The sequence below is a fragment of the Pogona vitticeps genome, chromosome 2, assembly GCF_051106095.1.
Source record: "Pogona vitticeps strain Pit_001003342236 chromosome 2, PviZW2.1, whole genome shotgun sequence".
NCBI lineage: Eukaryota > Metazoa > Chordata > Lepidosauria > Squamata > Agamidae > Pogona > Pogona vitticeps.
Window position 1 is genome coordinate 295,698,304 of NC_135784.1, and position 7,222 is coordinate 295,705,525.

The 7,222-nt window shown below is 46.8% G+C and overlaps 1 long non-coding RNA gene across 1 annotated transcript; it reads right to left on the bottom strand.

Moving 5' to 3' along the window:
- Positions 1-6,136: 6,136 nt before the first annotated feature.
- On the bottom strand, positions 6,137-7,222 carry LOC144586647 (uncharacterized). The gene is made up of 2 exons (XR_013541576.1): positions 7,083-7,222; positions 6,137-6,263 (listed from the first exon to the last, which is right to left on the bottom strand). It is a non-coding gene; the product is annotated as an uncharacterized LOC144586647 (long non-coding RNA).

Sequence of the window (7,222 nt, forward strand, 5' to 3'; positions counted from 1 at the left end):
ATACTCATGCAGAGGCCTTGACTGTCTCCAAGTACCAACGCCTTGCTGCTCGGCATGTGGCAGAGGCTACTTCAAAGAATTTTGCCTCCATCATTACATTAAGGCGACATGCATGGCTCTGCTCTGCCAATATTGTTGAAGACATTAAGTCTAGGGTGGAGAATTTACCCTTTGATGCCTCGGGACTTTTCAACCAGGGTACCGATGAAAACTTGGAAAATCTGCACAAGAGTAAGAAAACTGCAAAATCCTACTCTGTCCAACCTACACCCAAGCCGCCAAAGTTTCAGTGGCGTTCAAGATATACCCCCCAGACTTACCAACAACCATCTACCAGTACTTACCGGCCTTATGGTGGTCAACCTTCTCAACGTCCCGCTCAGACTGCATCTACATCTTCTTCTTTCAAGCATCAACCTTCCAACAGGAAGCCCTCTTTCAAAGGTCCTGGAAAGAAACAAAAGCAGTACCTTTGACTTTCTCCCCACCTTACAGACCACCACCCAAACCACCCGCCTTTCTCCTTACCTTCACAACTGGATGCTCATAACACAAGATACATGGGTCCTCAGCATTGTCAACTCCGGCTACCGCCTGGAGTTTATAAAGTCGCCTCCTCTGGGACAGGTTTCCCCTACATCGTACGACCCTGTTTTAGAGGAGGAGATCTTCACTCTACTCCAGAAGGGAGCCATTCAAACCGTTCCACCCGAGGACATCCTGAACGGTTTTTACTCCCGGTACTTCTTGGTTCCAAAGAAGGACGGGGGTTTGCGACCTATCCTGGATTTAAGACACCTCAACAAGTTTCTCAGGGTACGCAAGTTCAAGATGGTGACCTTAGAAGCCATCATTCATCTGCTCAGAAAAGGAGACTGGTTTGTGGTGGTGGATCTGAAGGACGCATATTTCCATGTTACCATACACAGGAATCACAGGAAATATCTGCGTCTGTTCTTCAACAATACGGTTTATCAGTTCGTGGCCCTTCCATTCGGCCTCTCCACAGCGCCGAGGACTTTCACCAAGTGTATGGCTCCTGTGGCAGCTTACCTTCGTCTTCGAGGGATCCAGGTATACCCTTACATAGACGATTGGCTGATTGTCTCCGGGTCGAAACACCAGGCTCTGCAGGACACTCATTACGTTCTCCACACGTTGCAGGCACTGGGCCTCACTATAAATTACGAAAAGTCCAAGCTACATCCTTCGCAGGTGGTGGACTACATTGGAGCGACGATAAATTCACTTCAAGCCCGGATGTTCATGCCTCCAGAACGCATTCACAAAATACTAAAAGCCATAAGGAGGTTCAAACCCAACACAAGGGTGACGGCCAGGCTTGCTCAACATCTCCTGGGCCTCATGGCCTCCACAACATCGACTCTATCACACGCTCGCCTCAAGATGCGTTCCCTTCAGGTTTGGATGTTGTCGCTGTTCAACCCACTCCACGACAACCAAAACAAACGACTACTAGTGACACCAGAGCTGGCATCTCAGCTTCAGTGGTGGACTTACCTGCCTCACTTATTGGTGGGACGCCCCTTCCGACCAATTCAGCTGACCACACAAGTGACAACCGACGCCAGCCCCCTAGGTTGGGGAGCCCACTGCGAAGGCCACCAAATCCATGCGCTGTGGTCCTCGCAAGAGGAGAAGCTACACATAAACCATCTGGAACTGCTGGCCATCATCAAGGCTCTGAGGTCTTTCCTACCTTTGGTAAGGGGCAGAGCCATCCAGTTGGTCACAGACAACACCACAGCCATGTTCTATGTGAACAAACAGGGTGGGACAAGGTCCAAGTCTCTCCTGTTTCTCGCAATACATCTCTGGGAATGGTGTTATCAGAACCACATATACCCTGTGGCGATTCACATTGCGACCGAAGACAACCTCCTTGCAGACGAACTAAGTCGCCGGTCCTCTCAAAATCACGAATGGGAGATGGACGACAACATATTCCAGATGATGTGCGACAGATGGGGAATACCAACCATCGACCTTTTTGCAACAGTGGACAACAGGAAGTGTCTGGCCTACGCATCTCGGGCAGGACAAGGTCAAAGGTCATCCGGAGATGCATTCATGGTTCCGTGGAACACAGGCCTCTTGTACCTGTTTCCTCCTATTCCCATGATCCAGAGGTCCTTAGTCAGGATTCTTCTGGCCAAAGCAGAGGCAATCTTGGTTGCACCTTGGTGGCCCAGGCAACCATGGTTCTCTCTTCTCCTCCAGCTGGCAACAGACAGGTGGAGACTTCCGTTTCTTCCTCACCTGATTACCCAGGACTCGGGGTCGATATACCACCCGGATGTCGAATCCCTTCAATTGACAGGCTGGAGAATATCCATCGGTGAAAGAAGTACTTGATAAGGCTCGAAAACCTTCGACCACACGCTTGTACCAAAACAAATGGCAAGGTTTCTTGAAGTTCGCGGCACAACGAGGACTACAACCCTCGCCTGTTGCATTATCCACTCTCCTGCTATATCTTCGATATCTCTTTGATCTGGGCCTATCTAAATCTACATTGAAAGTTTACACGTCGGCTATAGTAACTTTTCAGCCACAAGACTCTCAATCTTCCAGATGGTTCTCGCATCCTACAGTGAAGGCTTTTTTCAGGGGCCTGTCAAATATGCGGCCCCCTGTGAAGCGACCGTTGCCCCAGTGGTCGTTACCAGTTGTGCTTCACTCATTAGTCCAGCCCCCCTTTGAACCTATGGCTACTTGTGACCTAAAGTTTCTGTCTCTGAAAACATTGTTTCTTGTTGCTATCACCTCGGCTCGTAGAGCCAGTGAACTTGCTGCACTTCGAGCTGATCCCCCTTACTTACAGTTTTTCAAGGATAAGGTGGTTCTCTATCCTGATGTATCATTCCTTCCCAAAGTTGTGTCGGATTTTCATGTGAACCAACCACTGTTACTACCAACCCTGTTCGCTAACCCCTCTTCGGATGTTGAGCGCACGCTCCATTGTTTGGACGTTCGGAGGGCTTTATCGTTTTATGTGACAAGAACTAAGGACTTTAGGAAAGCCCAAAGACTTTTCTTGTGTTTTTATGGCCAAAAGAAAGGGTCTGCTGCCTCTTCATCCACGTTGGCACGATGGCTAGTTTCCACTATCTCATTGGCCTACGAACTGCAACACAAACCTCTCCCTGAAGGTCTTCGTGCTCATTCCACAAGAGCTGTGGCCACCTCCACTGCTCTGCTGCGAGGGGTTGATATTCCCTCTATATGTAGAGCGGCCACTTGGTCCAGTGTTTCAACATTCATTAAGCATTACAGACTGGACCTTCGGGAGAAGAATGACACCAGATTCGGAAGGGCTGTTCTCACATCACTACTGCAGTGACGGCCCTCCATCCTGTAAGTAGCTTGGTAGTCACCCACCAGTGTGGATTCATAGAGAACCACGTTGAAGAAGGACAGGTTACTTACCTGTAAACATAGTTCTTCAAGTGGATTCTCTATGAATACACACGACCCGCCCGGCCTCCCCACATGTCCGTCACTGTGATATGAGTTCCAACTCTTTCTATGTGCGGGCATATGGAACTGAAGGTTGGCGGGACGAGCGTGCGCAGTATAGGGCAACCTAAACTTTGTATCTTTTTCTCAACAGCTCTAGAAAATTCCGAGAGGACCAGCGCAGGCGCTGTAAACCCACCAGTGTGTATTCATAGAGAATCCACTTGAAGAACTATGTTTACAGGTAAGTAACCTGTCCTTTTGTATCAGAATAGATGCCGTGTCTTGAGGTGCTGGTGATGGAAACCGTCTGTCTTCTGTTTACTTAGGAGGCAAATTTAACCCTGAGATATAAAGTGAAATCATTAGAGTGACCTTTCCTGCATCACTTCAAAAGAGACAAACATAACCAGTAAATGAGAGCCAGCCCCAAAAAAGGCCATAGATCTGTACACAGTGAAACATAATCATGTACATTTTCCCCCAATCCAGTCCTTTAGTTGAGGACAATTCTTCCATACTGTATAGTCCTATATACTGTATGTGGATCCAGGCATGGGGGACTCAACTTGGGAGACTCACCGTGAAGTGAGACTTAAGGCATTCTGACAACTCAACTCAGACTTGTCTTGAGCTTTCCCCCCCAATGGTCCAGACTTGACTTGTGGCTTGGAACCCATTCCTACCTCTCTCTCTTTTTTGGTGAAAGAAGTGTTTATTTAATAGGGGCTCGGGATTGGGGTTCTGCAGCCTCATTTGGGAAGCCAGAGCATTCCTGTTTCCCTTTTTAGGGAATAAAGTGCCACATCCCTGCCTGTTGGCCTGTGATACTTGAGCTCACCAAGCGCAGCACATCCCCTTGAGTCTTGTCCATCACTGGGCTTGCACAAAGGTTCAGAGTTTCCTGGAGCAACCTTTCTCTTGAGACAGGCTTTTCCTTAGCGCCTGGCATTCCGAGAGGAGCCTTTTTAAATCGATTGTTGCACTTGGTTGCTTTTAAATGTGTATTTAGTATTGATTTTATTTTCATTTTAAGCATAATCCTTGTTTAATTCTTCAAAAATATTTGGACACTTACTGATTTTTAGCTTTGTATATTGTCTTTTTAATGATGGAGGTGCCTTGGGTCCTTTTGAGGAAAAAGCTCGGATAAAAATATTTTAAACAAATACTGTAAACAAATGACGAGGGGCCACAGCATTGCATGCAGCTTGCAGGTGCTTCTTGGAAACATGCCTTTGTTGAACAAGGACACCAAGAAACCTTCAGCTAGCACTAGGCTGGGGACTGATGCCCAAGCCCCACCCACTCCAAAGGGGTCTGTTTTCCAAGCTGTGGTGCTTTTTTGGATAAACAGATGCAAGTTTAGAAATATTTTCAGTAATTTAAATAGAAATTGAATGCATCGCACTGTAATGCGGAGGACTAAGCAGGTGAGATTGTTTGCCTGTTAAGTCTATTGCACAAGGGGTTTCAAATGACTGGGCAACTCCCAAGCCCTCCTTGTTCTCTCGCATGGTTTATGCTTAAACTGGACCATCTTTCAAACAAGGGATACCTTCAAAAAGGGGGCTATCCACTGACAGTCTTTCAGTTTGAGGTCTACCAAGTGTAAATACAAATGCAGGCACTGAAGAAGTCAAAGGAGTCAAATTTCCTGCAGTGCCATGAATAGAAACTCTGTACGCACACAAGATCCAAATTACAACCCTTAATTTGTTCCTTCCTTTTTAAAACTTGTAACATTTAAGTTCTTCTTTTAGAAAATCTGACTTCAATATACTGTAAAAGAACATAACATTCTGCTACTCATTTGTGCAATTCATTCTGCAATGCTAACAAAAGCTACTTGAATGCAATGGCTATTGTTTTGCACCACTCTATACTTTGTTGCGATGCAAAGATTTCTGCATGATTTGAACATGTACATGAAACATTCAGTTCTGGCTCACAACTTGAAAGTAACTGATTTTTTGTGGTTCTCATGAAAATAAATATTCACATAATATTCTGCCCATAGGGCATATATTGGCACACGAGTACTGCAGATCTAACAGCTTTCAGCCTGCAATTTAATATCAATTCAATTCATCAGAAAATATCCTATTAATATAACAGTATACATTTTCCTCAACAAAACAAAATCCAGAAAGAAGATTTTGCTCGTTTCAGGAATTCCAAACTTTGCAATTAAGAATCTTGACAATGTGAAAAACTGATTTGCACAGTGTATAAGAAAGCCCAGAGTATTGGAAGCCATTGCTATGAGTGGCATTCTATAAACTTTCAGCAGCTGAGCACACAGATTCCAGGATTTTGGAAATGAGAGCGCTGAACTCTGGGTTAGAGAACCACTCCCGGATTCCTTCTTTTTTCTAGTACCTTTCACAGTTCAGCATCCTCATTAGTCAACAGTAGATTCCAGATCTCTGCTTTCCGCGTCTCTTCCTTTGCATCTGCTACTGAACTTTCTGAAATGTTATCAGAAGAAATTATATTACAGGAGCCTTCCTTGACAACAGGAAACAGGCAAGAGAATGGCTCGGGAAACCTTCCATCGCTGCAATCTCACAGAATACATAAAAATTAGATCTTCCAGAAGACTTTTGTTGTTTTTAGTTCCCTCTTCCATTTCCATTTCTTTTTATCCAAAACATTGTCCAAACATGGTCAGGTTCCTGGGCGGAAGAGCTTTGAAATCAGATTAAGAATCCTCTGCCGGAGGTTCCATTTGTCCCCAACCTTCTGCAGCTGCAACGCACAGTCAGTGACCACCTCTGATTCTGCAAAACAGACAAGCAGTCCTCAACACCTGTAACAGTAGCTGCACGTTATTGAATGAGAAAGATGGTAACCTTAACCCTGGCTGCGGTACATGCTGGATTTCCCCTTTACTTCACTTTACTCCTTACTAAAGCAGGATGTGAAATGAAATCTGAATGTTCAGCTGCCCTGCCAGCGTAATCAGTGGGGAAACCTTCAGGGAGACAAAGTGTGATTCAGCAAACTTTATTCCAAGGAACTGCAAAAGTTTAGTCCATCCATGATGGGTGTTTAAAAATGCAGAGGTGCTAGAAACAACCACACTCTCATGCTGACAGCAACGGTTTTACACATGTATTTTTAGAACTTGGGAAAAGCGGCTTTTTGAGAGGGTAGCTCCCAGAATCTCCCGCCCCGCATTCCAGCTGAAGCCACTCTCGACTTAGCAAACGCCTGACCTGCTCAGAGAACCTAAGGTAGCGCAACAGTAAAATCAAGTTCGCATCTGTGGCCAGAAACTGACATTAGGAGGTAGTCCCGTTTCTGGAGGGAGGGAATCCTTTACTCAACCTGAGCAGGCACGACTAGAACAGCCCTGGGCTTTTCCCACCGCCAGCGTTCTGCAGAGTCGCTTAGTTCGCTTGGTATTTCAGCTTGCGCAGCGCTTGGCTGGGCATCCTTTCGGGGGCAGCAGGATCTAGGCTCTGCCCTGCCTCTTCTCAGCCCGCCAGGCGGGTCTGGAGGAAGGAAGTCCGGGACAGCCTTGACCACCTCGACTGGCCGCCTGCCTCCCTCCTTCCCGCGCTCTGCCACCCACTCGCCCCTCCCCTCCCCGTTACCTGTTCCACGGATGCCCCGCCCCCTCTTTTGCCCAGCCTTTCCTCCGGCAGCCAATCAGAGGCCGAAGGAAGGAGGCGGAAGGGCAGGAGAAAGAGTTGGGGGGGGCAGCAGGTGTTGCCTGCCGGTCACGAATTTGCCG